Here is a 14,965-nt window from a genome sequence, read left to right on the forward strand (position 1 = left end):
TTGTCAGAAGCAAATTTGCTCCCAGTAGGTGCAAGTATAGATGTGCACTCAGGGAAAGCTTACTATACTGTGTTTTACTGTATAGTGATCTTTCTGATCTTTAATTACACATGTATTGCACCTGTCCAGAAGTTCCTTGGGATATTCTTTCTTTAGGGTCTTGGACTATTTCACAAGCTTCAGCTTGGGGGCTGTCTCCTTACCTAACTACAGATCATCTTTGGTGCCTTATTCTGAATCCTGTTCATTCTGTCTGTTAACCCTTGCTCCTCTGGACCACTCCTGGGCGAATAGGAAACAAAGCAAAAACATGAAACTGTTCAGATATGGATATTTCTTTTCAAAAATAAAACAAACACAACTGTTTTTAAACAGTAAATGTAGCAATAATCAACATTTGTACAGTACTTTCCATCCAAGAATTTCAGGGTGATTTACTATTCTTAATTAAATAGGACTTACAACATACCTGTAACACAGGTGAGCCTCCATTATGTATCAATGAGAAAACTGAGACATACTGTGATGGTTGCTCAAGGTTGCACTGGAAATTTGTGGCAAAACATAGCCAAGAACTTAAATCATCCAATCTATGATCTTATACTTCAGCAGTTGTACATCTAACTCCAAGCCAGATGGTTCATGTTCAAAATGTGTTGGTGTCATTTTTTGTCTTTAACAAGATTGTGCAGCCTACACATTAGGACTTTTCTAAGCCTCTGAATCATGGAAGCTGTAAGGGAAGAGGGACAGGGGATAGTTCAGTCAAGATAGGCCTTGCATGCACACTCTTTCCATAAACATCCACTCTGTCCTCTGAGATATCAGATACTGGGCTAGAGGGGCTTGCGGTCTGACTTGGTATCTTCTATGACTCATATTTAATTCCTCTCAGAGAGCAGATCATCAGAGAAAATGCACTCTGCCTCTTTGCTTGTTACAGTCTTACTGTAGGTGACAGAAGTCATGCAAACACATGACATGTTAGCTATATGCATAAATAGCTACAAGTTTGGTCAACAGTCTTGTGACTGTAGTTAAGATTGCAACATTATGAGATCATTTAGCTTGTTCATCATTATTGACAATACCAAATTGTTTGCTTAAGGCAATGTTGCAATGAAATCCTTGAAGCTGTGAAATGTGCAAGGGTTGTTTATTATACATATGTCTAGATAGCCAAAAAAACTACATCTTTAATACATTTTCAGGCCCAAAGAAAAAAATTATAGCTTGCAGAACCTTCTGAAGGAGGAAGCGCTTGTTGTTTATTGCCACAGCATTGTGAAAAAACCTTTTGAGTAAAATATTAAAGGTTGATTGTACCTGTATTAGCATCTATATAATTTTTTTGTGGAATTGTTAATTTGAAAGGTGAAAATGTTGAACTAGAGTCTCTCCCCTACCCTAAGCATGGGAGAGAAACTGCTGTAGTTCTCTTTCTGGGGATATCCCAGCATGGGGAATTTTTGGAAGATGCAGAATGCTTGTCCTTGGTTTTCTGAAGTACTGCACACTAGTGGCCAGAGTACGAGGTATTTTTTGTATCACCATGTTGTGGATGTGGGACTGTGGCCAGCTGAAGCAATTTAGAAGAGCTTTGGCTGTTCTGATCTGCACTAATATTGGGGCTAGCCATACATCAAAAAACTATATATTGTTGCTGGAATTCTCCTTACACCCTGTTCACTTATCCCATACTCTGCTGTATTAATGGGAAACTGACTGCAGCAGAGAATCTGATGTACCTAACAATCTTAAAACATACATTTTAGCTGCTCTCATTGCTTTATTTTTGTAACTCTCTTCCTCTTTCCAAACCTCCTTGACAACAACTTTCTTAAAACAAAGGATCTGGACACATGGCACATGCAGACAGTCATAACTTACATCTGCAGAGCAGGCCGATGAAGTGGCGTATCTGCCATAGTAAGTATTATGATAGCACCCTGACATTAGGTCATGGGGGAAACCACTTAGTGCCAGTTTACTTAAAGGAAATGGTTGCACCAAACTAGAAGCACATACATGGCACTTCCGCTAATCTGTATTAAAATAGCGCAGTTGTGCTTCTGATTTTTTCCAGGATACCATATTCATCCAAATCCAAGATGACTTAAAATGTAAGATGACTCCCCAGTAATTAGATTCTATACATGGAAAATTAAAACAAATTTTTATAATTTTCCATGTATTCCCCCCTAATTATTGGGGGGTCATCTTAAATATTCCCCAGACCACAGGTGGAAGGGCAGGGGAGCAGGCAGCCTGACCCTCACACCTGACACCCCCACTGCTTGTCCCTCCCATGTCTGTGCCCCAGCCACCTGTACCCGCCCCGCCCCTTGCTGCTGCCCCATCCCCTGCCTGATCCCCCATGAACTCTGCTGCCCAAACAGCAGCGCGTTCTGCTGTCCCCTCCTCCTAAATTGCTGCTGCCACATCCTCTAACTCACCTTTCCTGTTGGCAGCAGTGCATGTCAGGGTATCCAGCAGCAGAAGCAGAGGTCAAGGGATGAGGAAGCAGTGCAGGTCAGTGGATAGTGCTACTGCCCAATCCCCCACTCGCATTAGTACCGCATCCCCTGAGCTATGCTGCTGCCTGTTCCCTTACTTGTGCTACCACCCCATTCCCTGCCTAATCCCTGGCCCCTGATCAACATTCACTGGATTGCTGCTGGTTCCAAGTGCTGGTGGCAGGAGCAGCCCTGGCAGCTCTGGTTATCACTGTTGGCTAAGACTAGGGCTAGAGCTGGAGCTGGAGCAGAGCTCGAGCCCTAGTATTCAAATCCAAGATAAAGTTTGTTTTCCTTCCAGGTGACAAAGGGAAAAACTTTCATTCTGGATTTGAGTAATATGATATTTCTAAACAGGATTTTAGTAAGTTACACTGTCAATATGTTCTGTAACAGACTAAATATTGTATATCCACTCATTTTCTGAGGAAGAGTAGGTTGCACTCATTTACATGTGTTGATGGTTCTTTTTATTTAAGGTGTTGCATCAAACTGGTGAGTCACTAAGAATTTATGGAATTCCCATAGCAGACATATAACCTTAAGTATTTATCAGTAAGGATGAAGGAAGTTATGTTTTATAGTTTCATAGTTGGTAGGGTCGGAAGGGACCTGAGTAGATCATCAAGTCTGACCCCCTGCCATGGGCAGGAAAGAATGCTGGGGTCAAACGACCGCGGCAAGGTGTCTATCTAGCTTCTTTTTAAAGACCCCAAGGGTGGGAGCAAGCACCACTTCCCTTGGAAGTTGGTTCCAGATCCTAGCCGCCCTGACTGTGAAGCAGTGCCTCTTGTATCTAGCCTGAATCTACTCTCAGTCAACTTATGGCCATTATCTGTGGATGCATAACAAGATGCAGTTAGCCTTCCTGACTGTGTCCCCACATTGGCGGCCCATGTTCATCTTGGAGTCTATAATGACTCCAAGATCCTTCTCTGCCTCTGTGCTGACGAGAAGTGAGTTCCCCAGCCTGTAGGTATGCTGCTGGTTCTTTCTCCCCAGGTGCAGTATCCTGCACTTGTCAGTATTGAATCCCATCTTATTCTCATCTGCCCACCCCTGCAACCTGTCTAGATCCAATTGCAGCCTGTCCCTCCTTTCTAGCGTGCCACTTCTCACCACATCTTAGTGTCACCTGTGAATTTAAACAAGGTGCTTTTCACCCCCTTGTCCAAGTTGCTGATGAAGATGTTGAACAGTGTGGGCCCGAGGACTGAGCCCTGGGGGACCCCACTGCCCACATCCCTCCAGGTCGAAAAATGACCCATCCACCACCACTCTGGGTGCGGCCCTCCTGCCAGTTGGCGACCCATCTGACTGTGTAGGCATTGACACCACAATTTCCTAATTTTTTAATGAAGATAGGGTGAGAGAAAGTGTCAAAGGCCTTCCTAAAGTCCAGAAAGATTACATCCACCACGACACCGGCATCCAAGGATTTTGTGACCTGGTCGTAGAAGGCCACCAGGTTGGTCTGATAGGACCTGCCGCTAATGAACCCATGTTTTTCCCTAAGCATACACTCCCTTGCTTGCCCCTCGCAGGTGTGCACCTGGATAATTTTCTCAAAGAGTTAATTTTCAAACAGTTTCAGTTCCCTTTCCTGGTAATTTTACTTAAAGGGGAGAAGTGTCTGTCTTTTTGCAAAGACGATAATAAGTAATGGAGGAGAATCAAAAGTCATTACAGCTTCTCACCTCCAATGTTCTTACCCAAAGTAATGAAGTGTTGTAGTGTACACCATTACTTATGCTCTACTTCCCTTTAAACCTGGATGAAATAATCCAGTGCAGTAACCAGTGCCTTTCTGTGGTTCTTTTGTGATCAAAAGCCTGATTGGAAAGGGTTTAAAAAAATAAAAGGGCAGGTGTTTGTTAATGTGCGATTTTTACATTGCTAAAATAGGGAGGTTAGATGATGGGTAGTAGTTTGCAGAGATATTTACAGAGCTGAACAAAGAATTTAAAAACATTTTTTGAAAATGAGTGGAATTTCAAGATTTCCAATTTTTTTTAGGCTTTGATGATGATGATGATAACATCTGTAGCAGGACAAGCCACTAGAGTGGCTATGGCATCTCATGGTGGCTGCATTGCTCCTGTCCCACTCTGCCTCCCCAGAGTGCCCTACCTTTTCTGCCATGCCTTGGTGGATGTATCATAGTATATAGGGAGGATGTCTCAGGGTCCTAGTGAGCTTCAGTTTACCTCAATTCACTTTACTTAAGCAGACCCCCAGTCTTACTCATAGTCTGCTAGCCCTATTTTTGCCTTACGGCACGAAGTTGTGGTGCTCCTGGCTGTATCTGTGCCTTACAGGAATTAATCATTGCCTTCAGCTGCTCCCTGCACTGCTTGTGGGTATTTTTCTTTTTTCCTCTCTGTGTCTTTTGGGGTTCCAACCACTCCAGGTAGTTGTCCCTCACCTGTCCCTGACAGGCCACCTTTCAGGGCTCCAACCCTTTCTCACTGGCACCCATCCTGACAGCACCCTTCCTACCCCTTTGTAGCCTCCTCCTCCCCTCACAGGAAGAAGCAGAACCCCAAACACAAACCAACTGGTTTTTAATGCAAAGCCTTACCCCACCTTGGATCTCTGCTCTCCCACAAAATCCCTACTCCCTACTCAGCAGGCCCCCTCTCAGCTTGCAGAATAGCTTCTGGGCCTGCAGCTTTTTCCCCTGGCAGTTTATGCTCACGGTATCTCCTTTCTCTGCAGAGTCCAGGACTAGATTTCCTGCTCTAGCTCAGGAGCTGGCTTATATCCCCCAGAAGCACCAGTTATGTGTTTCCCAAACCCACACAGGGGTTCTCCTTAGTCTTAATCAGCTTTCTCCTCCTGCACTTCAGTCCCTACATAACTACTTATCTGGAGCTTCGCCCTGTTGCAGTTCAGCTTGCTCCCAAGTAGTCATCTGTAGGTTCCCATCTTTCTGTGGCCATCACTGCTTACTCTCTGGCAGCAAGCTCTGTAGATCATAGCCCTACTGTCCTGCCCTTTCTTTCTCTAAATAGCAGGAGTTACAGGACCCTACTACATATCATCATTGTTATTATTATTATCATTATTATTCAGAGGCATAATAGGGCAGCAGTGGCATATGAGGCAGCAAACTCAGCTACTGGTGGCTACTTTTTGTGCCTTCTCTAAGACCCCTGGCTGATGTTACATTTATCATGTGATTAACACATGAATTGTATGATAAATTATAACATACTACACTACACGTACAAGCAATTTATGGTCAGATAAAATGGCAAACTAGCCACAAAGATATTCCAGTCTTTGTGGTTGGCTTGTATCCCACTTTATATGGAACATGTGGCATGTGTCCCGGACCTGGAGATGGTGGGGACCAGGTTGGGGGAGTCCTCAGGGCTGGCATAAAGTGCCCCATGCCCAATCCTTGGGATTGGGCAGGGGCAGCCCTAGATCCTGATTCAGGCAGTTGGCTTGAACTCCAAGTTGTAAGGATTAGGGGTAAGGCAACCCCAGGCTCTAGGATAGCTCCTCTAACCCAATCCCTAGGATCAAGCAAGGGGAAGCCCCAGATCCTAAATCAGGACCCAGGGCTGCCCCCTGCCTAATCCAGATTATCAGCCTCCCGTGGTGCCCTTTGAAGGCCTAGGTATGGGGAGCCTGATGCCAGGCTTCCTGTATGTCCACAGTCATGGGATTGATTCACAGAATTATATTACTGATCTCAAAAACTGCACAGCCTGTCATGCACTTCTGAGGCATACAATTCCTCAGATCCTAGTTGTACACATGAACATGCAAAGTGTGCATTTGCACATATTAACATCTGCTAGGGGCCTAAATTAGCTCCAGAGCTGGTGCTCCAGTCACCAGCTCCCAAATCCTCCTTCCTCAGCCTTTAGTTACACTACTCTTGTTGTTATTATTATTAGCATCTTTTTTTGAATATTTTCATTCTTTTTAAAATGTTGAAATATTCTCTTTCTCTTCGTCTTTTAATTTATTTCTTGTTGTTTAGCTCCTGGATGCAAAAAAATATTATGTGCAACATTTTTTCTTTGTTTTTTCTCAAACTGTTCTAATATTTGAATTAAATTAAATTACCACATTTATTTTTTCCTTCTGCTATTATGAAACTTTTCTAAACAAAGCCAGTGAACCTAACGAACCAAAAACTGGACAAGAAAAACAGATCCCTCAGACATCACTGGTTTTATTGTTTTCAAGGGTAAAAGGAAGAAGTAAGGAGGAGGGGAGAGGACATGGGAGTCTGGTGCCCCCCCTGCAAGTGATCCTGCCGACCAGGGAGGGAAGGGGTCCCCTGGCAGCCGATCTCCCTGCCTGGGGGGGGCGGCGATCTCACTGCCCAGAGGAACCCCTGTGGCCAATCCTGCACTGATCGCTGCAGCCGATCGCTGCAGCCGCTTACAGGAATGGCTGTGGCTGCTTCTGGAAGTGGCTGCAGTGATCGGTTGGTTACCTGCCCCCCCAGCCCATTGCCTAAGTGGCAAGCATGACCAGTCAGGGGGTACACCGGTGCTCTCGGAGGTGCATGTACACCCTCATGTAAATCCTACGCATTGCCACTGGGAGAGGAAAACCTAGGAAAACCTTTAAAAAAATTCTCATGGACATTGAAAATAACATTTGAAATACTATTTCTGATCCCTGCTCTGAGGAAAGCTCATGCATTTTACAGGACAGGCCTCCAAACTTCCCCTTTTGAAACAGCTCCAAAGGTATGTGTGTCTATACCTTTAGCATGTGAATTATTTGCATTGCCCTTTTGAGATACATACCTGTCTCCATGTACTATGTAGGAGTCTAGACACCAAACTCAAGGCTTTGGATTCCACTGTGTTGGATAGGCACCAAAAGTTTAGGCATTGGAGCACCAGACCTATAGACATCTAAATCCTTTATTTGATTTGGCCTTTAGTGAGTAGCCATTAGGGCTGTGTGAAACTTTGGCAGCCATTTTGTTTTGGAGATGTTTTGGCTTTAGTGCCTGAAACACCTAATCCAAAATGAAACGGAAGGCTCCGAAACATCTCTGAAACAAAACCACCCAAAATGTTTTGGGAAATTTCAGAAAATTTTGGAGTTTTGGAGCCAGGCTTGCAGGGAAACAGAAACTAAGAAGAGGGAGGGGGGAAAGGGGGTGAAGAACTGCTCTGATATTGACATCTGTAGCTGGCCAGTGTCTCCAATCTGTCCCTGAGGTCCCTTCCAATTCCAGTGCTCTGGGGGAGGGACAGCAGCCTGCTGTTATCCTGTGTGCAGATCCGGGGGCCTGCATCCCCCGGTAGGAGTCTGGCACAGCCCCACAGCCCTCCCGGAGGGTGTGGGACCCCGGATCTGCATGCAGGGGTGACAGCATGCTGCCGAGGCCGGCTGGGGCCAGAGCCAGCACTGGAGTGTGCTTGGCGGAGCCTGCACCAAGCTCTGGAAAGAACCCAGCGCTGGCGCTGGCCCCAGCCACCAGTGGCAGACTGCTGTCATCCTGCACATAGATGCAGGGGCCTGCACCTCCTGGGAGGAGTCTGGCACAGCCCCGCAACACTCCCAGGGGGCACGGGCTCCTGGATCTGCGTGCAGGATGACAGCATGCTGCCACTGCCAGCAAGTGATATGAGTTTTGTTTTGAACAGTTTAAGGTGCAGTTTCACAGCAACCCCTGTACCTATCTCCTTGACACTTGGCAGGCTTCATGCCCTCAGAAGGGGCTACCATACCTGCAATTTTCATCTGAATCAGGCAATAAATGACAAAGTTATAAGCATTTTAGTGATTTCCCACTATAGCCTATCGTCGAACCACCGAAACAGCGCTGAAACTCTGAAACAGATCCAGCCAAATTGAAATAGAACAGTGATCTGAAGCACCAAAATTAATCACCATCCCTCTGAAATGGCCAAATCTGAAACAGAATCGAAAGAGCTGTTTCAGACAGCCCTATTAGCCAGTGACCTACAGCCAAATAAGGGGGAAATGCTAGTCATTTACCTGTAGTTGGAATTCATTTAATATATTGTCTCTGCAGATTCACCATTGGAGTCATGTAACTTGGGCACATAGAGCTGAAAGCTGTGAAATATCTACAGGCAGAGGCTGTGTTCCAGGTCTGTGCAGTTTGGTGTAAGAGACAGGTCTCTGTAGAAGTTAATTTGTTGCTAAAACATATCCAGGGCTACATTTCTAATGTGTGTTTGTGAAATACATGTATTAACTTATACACAGATTGATGAGAGTTGGGCTTACGTGAGCCCTGAATCATACTTTTCTTCACTGCTTACCTTTCTGCTCCCTGCTCTCTGCTTCCTGCCTAAGCTGCTGCTCTGCTTTCTGTCCTATCTGCCACTGTGATGCCTGTTCTCTCCCCAGTCTGTTTCATGCCACACATAGTGGCTGTCCATGCCATGTGTGGCACCTCTGCTGCAGTTGGCCACCTTGAGGTAGACAAAGTCAGCATGGATTTTCACAAATGAAATTGTGCTTCATGAATAGCTTAATTACCTTGCCACTTCTTCAATGGCAGCAGACAGGGGTGAGGTAAAGAGGTTATTTGTTTGAACTTGAGTGGTACTTGAACTAGAAAAGAAATTGTGTTGTTATACTTCCTGCTCTTCTACCCTACTGGACATCATGTAACCTAAATATTCCTCCTTCTCTACCCATCTGTCTGAGTAGGGCTTAAGGAACCTCTCTCTACCCACTAGGACAGATGTGAATTTACAGAATTCTGCTAAGATACCTTTTTATTTTTGGTGGATTCGAATGGAACTTGAATATAATGAATGCTGTCATAGTTAGGCACCACTTAGCATGAAGTGAAAGCCCTAAATAGCTTCAGAGTAATTCAGAATCCTCATGCTGCTTGTGGCAAAAAAATCACTCTAGTTATTTTGAATTTCAACTGTGCTAATTTTAGGAATGTAGCATTTAACACCCACCTACAAGGTGGTAGGTGTTCAAGTGCCTCATTCGAACATTATCATAATCTCTGTCATTTCTGCTCTAAGCCGAGAAGAGGAAGGGATGCTACCACTCACTACCCACCAGGAGTATTGAGAAATCTTGGTTTTTTTGTAGTTATGCTCAATGGAGAGTGAAGGGCAGTCTTCTTGCACCTCTTCTCAGCATAATGGAATAGAGGGGAAACTGGAGTGGGGTAAGGATGATTGAGGAAAGAGGAATTGAAAGAAAGAGACAAAATGAGGAATCAAATGAGAAGAGCTAATCCTGAATTTTAGCCTAGGGTGCAACCTTGGTCCTGATATTTCAGTGTAAATTCTTGTTGGGAATTTATCATTTAAGGAGCTCCTCAAAACATGGCAGCTACGGTCAATAGGAAAGACCTTGTTACGTAGTAATTTTGGGCAGCTCCTGAAGCTCTTAACACCTGAAACTGGTTTTAAGCACTTGTTATACTGCTCAAAGTTATGCCATTCCAGGGCAGGATTATTTATGATCCATGTTATCCAGCTTGTGTTACACTAAAGTGTAGCCACTCTAGGCTACACCTTAGTGTAAATACGTGGCCTGGCCCTCTTCCCCGCTAGCTTGGATTAGGCCCACTGCTGCTTCCCCCCTGACCTCACCAGCACTCCAGATCCATGCTCATTGCCTCCCTGTCACCTCCTTACATATGTCTGCCCAGGCTGTCAGTCCTAGGGGAGCAGACAGAGAAGGGATAACATGCCTGTCCAGGTACTGTTGCTGGGCTGGGACTGACAGCCCAGGCAGCCATAAGTAAGCTGGGGGAGGGAGTCCTCCAGCCCTCTGCTGGCCTGAATGTGTGACTTACACAAACTTGAGCTACCACTAACACCCATCAACATCTGCGCAGCTCAGTGTAAGGTGTAACAAGGACCCAAGTTAATCAAATATTAGGTTCCTTTTGTGAACTGAATAGTAAAGGAAAAGCATCATTTGTATGTCAATCCAAGATTTGTTACATGCCTACAACCTGGTCCTACACCATTGAAATCAGGAAGACATCCTAACACTAGCTCTAACTGGCGTAGAATCAGGCTTTTAATCTCTAGGTACTATCAGCTGTTCACTTCTCCCTCTTTCTCCCCCAAGATACTAGCTGTCATTTGAATATTCAGAACAAGGTCTAGGCCAAAATGTATTATCAAGCTCCCTCTACATCAGGGGCGGGCAAAGTCCAGCCCGTGGGCTGTATCTGGCTGGCAGTGGACTCCATTTCCCAGCAGCCCGTGCCCGCATGACTAGGGCCAGTTTCCATGGAGACTCATCCAGCCCCAGCACCACTGGCAGGCAGCAGCAGCACCAGCCTCTTCCCCGTGTGGGTGGCGAGGGGGTGCTGAGGAGGGGCTGTGCTGTGGGTGGAAGCAGGGCGAGGCAGGCTCAGCTGTCACTGTCTGTGCAGGGTGGGCAGTGGTGGTGGCAGGGGTGGCACTGGGAGGGGTGGCTACAGGGGGCTATGAGGAATTTTGGGGTGGCCATAGCTCTCCCAAGTCCCCCTCTAATGCCATCCCTGCTGGCAGGGCATGTGACAGCGCACAGAGCTACTCTGCAGGTGGGCTGGGATCTTGTGGCAGTGACGTGGTCTGGAGCTGAGGCAGAGCTGTGATCTGCAGCCTGCATGCTCTGGGCAGAGGAGTGGAGGCAGCAGATTGCTTCTCTGCCTCCTTGCTGTTGCTGCTGCAAGGAGCCTGGGCAGAGCTGCAATCTGCTACCTGCACACCCTCGGCCCAGATCTGGACCACACTCTCACCACCACGAGATCCCAGCCTGACTCTGGAGCCACTCTGCCCTGCTGCGTGCCCTGCCAGCGCTGCTGGGGCTGGTCTCCACGGAAACCCTGACCCCGCGCTATCACAGTGCAGCTGCTGCTGCGGTCTCCATGGAAACTGGCCCCAGCCACACTGGCAGGGGCTGCTGGGAAATGGATACTGGCTGCTGGCCGGATCTGCCATTTTGCCCACTCATGCTCTACATCTTAGCTGTCTTCTGAATGGCAGATCAGGGCTCACCAGACACAGAGGAAACTAAAACTTTCTCTGAAACCGACTCAATTTAGAATAAAGCTGTAATTGAATACTTCTGGGAAAGGGCAATGAAGACCATCAGAGATACAGAAGGCAGAGAGTTTAAGATTTTCTTTTGATTACAGGTCAGTGTTCTGGCCTCTTATTACAGAGGAAGCTTCCTATCTGTGTAGGCGGACAGCATATTTGTTTTTTAAAAACCATGTAGGTTCATTGTATAGAACTACTACAACTCTAGGTAAGTCAACAAAGCACTTGTTTGACAATGAACCAATTGTGTCAATTTCGAATCATGATAAAAAAATTCTCTGTATAAACTAAAGTCTATGCCAAGCTCCAAAATCAACTGTGAACACAAGAGTTTATGTTACTAAACTCTGAGTTTCTAGTGTGTTACTTTTTATATGCTTGTTAACTGTGAGTGCCTGTAGAGAGGCACGTGACCAGAAAAAATTAAGTGTCTTTTTTATTGTTTTGTATGTGCAAGATACTCAGACTACTATCATTTATAAATTCTTTCAATTGTAATTTATAGGGGAGAGAAAATGTATTGGAGTAGATTCCATATATATTTATTGTAACAATACCTGGTCTATGATTTAATGTGCATGCAGGAAGGAATAGAGGACTTCCAACAGGTTCTGTCTAGTGACAGCCATGTGGGGAACGTCTGTGATGTGAGTGGTGCCTTCTCATGGTGTCTCTCAAGAAGCAGGCAAGAGAGCTATAGAAGGAGGTGGCAAGGTTCTGAAGCATCCTCCGCCACGAAGACTTTATCAGTTCAGTGCTGGAGGAGACTTGTAAGACTGTGGAGAAAGGATTGCCAAAGGCAGAGCTAGAGAAGGGAGAGGACATGGTCTCCCAGGAAAGTGGAAGCTGGAAGCTTTTGACTTCTCCACCTGCAGCAGTTTGCCGAGAGAACAGATGTGGAGCCCTAGCAACAGAGGAGGAGGAACACGTTCTGTTGTTGGAGGTGGACAGGCCTGGTCTCCCCAAAGTTGGAAGGATTGAGACCACTGCCACCAAGAAGTGACAGGTGGTGGTGGTAGTTAGAGACTCCCTTTTGAGAGGGGTGGAGGCATCTATTTGCTGGCTTGACCTGTTGTCTCAGGAGGTCTGCTGCTTGCCTGGAGCCTGGATCTGAGATGTCACAGAAAGATTACTGAGACTCATCCAGTCCTCTGACTATTACTCCATGCTGCTCGTCCTTGTGGGCACCAGTGACACTGCCAAGGGAGACTCTGAGCAGATCAGAAGTGCCTACAGGGCTCTGCGTGCAAAGGTGAAGGGCACAGGGGCTCAGGTGGTGTTCTCCTCAATGCTTCTGGTCAAGGGGAAGGGCCTAGGCAGTCACGTTCAAGTTGGTTTTTAAAATTCTTTTGTTAAATACAGTTAATCTCAAGTCAGTGATGACATGTTCAGGGAAGCTAAAGTATTATTGGGACTTTGTGCTTCTGGATTTGATGTCATATCAGTGTTCATTCATTCTTTTACTTGGGGATTGGCCTGTCTGGCCAACATAGATAGCAGAGGGGCACTGTAAATAAGTGGTGGTGCATATGACATTGGTGGAGGAGCAGGTAAATGAACCCTGAATGTTATTATTTGTGGTGTTTGCTTCAGTGATGATGTGATCTGTGTTGATGAGAGGACACATCTGGTATCTGGATCTTTAATAAGGTGTGGTAGCCTGGTGAGAATAGAATTTAGGTAGTCTGTTGAGGGAGAGACATCATCTAAGCTTGAGGGGCTACCTGGAAGCCAGGATAGGCTTGTCCCCCAAGGCAGTTTTGAGATGTCATTTTCCAGGAGGTCATTAATGATATGTCTAAATAGTGTTCCTAACTCCTCTCCCTTTGCCAGTCAAACCCTCCTGTAAAACCACCACGCACATATCTTTCCATGTTCCTACAGATGAGGGCTGTAAGGGTGCTTGTAGACATGCTGGGAAGCTGCTTTGATGTGCTGTAATTACAGCGTGTCAGAGTAGACTCAATTAGGAGCATCCTAATTAGCATTTGTGCCTCATGTATCAGTGTCTGTGTGCTTCAAAGTGGCAGTGGGGGTGGTTTCATAAAAACTCATTCAACTGATTCACTCTAATTAAAGTGATTCCCCTCCCCACCACTCCTGGAGCACATCTAAAAATGCCTGAAGTGATTACCAGAAGGATTTTGTTTTCCCTGTCTTGGGGTTGGATGTGTAGCAGGTTGGAGTAGGATTTGAGCCTGGCTTTTTTCTGGATGGCTAAGGTTTTGATATTGTATTGCAAGAAACTATTCTAGATCCCTGAGGCATATATCCTGATCAGTGGGATCAGAGCAAATGCTGCTGTAATGTAGAGCGTGGCTGTAGATGATGGATCTAGTATTTTGCTTAGGATGAAAGCTGGTGGCATGGAAGTAGCTGTAGCAGTTATGGTGATGTGGCTAGTGCAAAGTTTCATGGTCATGTTCAAGGAGTGAATTAGCTAGGTGGAGCATTCAAGAGTCAGTTTGATGGAGAAGTAGATATTATTAATATCCTGGTAGAATTTTTCCTGATATTCGTTCCCATGTGTTTGCATAACAGAGATGTCATTAGTGTATGTTGGGTGTAATAGAGAGATGAGAGGACAACTGCAAGGGAGGTGTACTTCAAGATCTGTAATAAATATATTGGAATATTGTGGAGCTATGCGTAAGATCATGGCAGTGCCATTTATTTGTAGGTTTAGGGAATCTCCTAATCTGAAATAGAGCAGGGTGATTAACAATCACCAAATCACTTTTTTCTTTTCTTCTTTGTGTCTAGTTGAGACATAGGCACATATTTTGAGGATGTAAGCATTGCAGACATTCAGAAATTAGTATACCCTTTTAGTCATGGTTTTTACAATAAGAAAAAAATATGCTCTTTTCTTAAGATTTTTACTCAGCACACTTTAAAACATCTATTTGATTTATTATACATGGTATAATACCTTATTATAAAATGTTACTCTGTTTTAGGCAAAAGGAAATAGACCACTAACAGGTATATCAGTGAGTGACTTGCATACCAAGTTAGACTTGTAGAACAGTAGTTACTTAAACATGACAAGATGTGATCTTGATTTTCTTGCAGCTAATCAAAGTAAAATTTGTAAGGTAAAAATAATCCCAAATGATACCAAGGAGCTTTATACATTTATTCTAGCCTTCTATACATTAAACCCATGTATGTCATGGAAATACAAAATTTTAAGTACAGTCAGGCCTTGATTTACATGGTGGTTACGTTCTTGAAGAAACACGATGCAAATAGAAATCACATAAAAAGATACCAAGGGTCTGTGGGAAATAAGGGTTTATGTTCCAGATGTGGCTGATAATTTGGATGATAAATGTCTGTGTGTGAGCCCAGCGGCAGCACAGCACACAGGCAGCAAGGAGCAGAGCCCGATGGCTTGGAGAGCTACATGCCAGCTGG

The 14,965-nt window shown here is 45.1% G+C and overlaps 1 protein-coding gene across 2 annotated transcripts in view; it reads left to right on the forward strand.

The window, feature by feature from the left end:
• The window catches only part of RNF144B (ring finger protein 144B), a 132,134-nt gene that overhangs the window by 10,987 nt on the left and 106,182 nt on the right, over nt 1-14,965 (forward strand). Inside the window, exon 2 of one of the 2 annotated variants that reach the window (XM_019523352.1) lies at nt 8,539-8,617. The exons of the other annotated variant lie outside the window; for it this stretch is intronic. The gene's annotated coding sequence lies outside the window, so the exon portion shown is untranslated. The remainder of the gene's footprint in view (nt 1-8,538; nt 8,618-14,965) is intronic. 2 annotated transcript variants of the gene reach the window in all.

The sequence above is a fragment of the Gavialis gangeticus genome, unplaced genomic scaffold, assembly GCF_001723915.1.
Source record: "Gavialis gangeticus isolate Ggan-Ray unplaced genomic scaffold, GavGan_comp1, whole genome shotgun sequence".
Lineage (NCBI taxonomy): Eukaryota > Metazoa > Chordata > Crocodylia > Gavialidae > Gavialis > Gavialis gangeticus.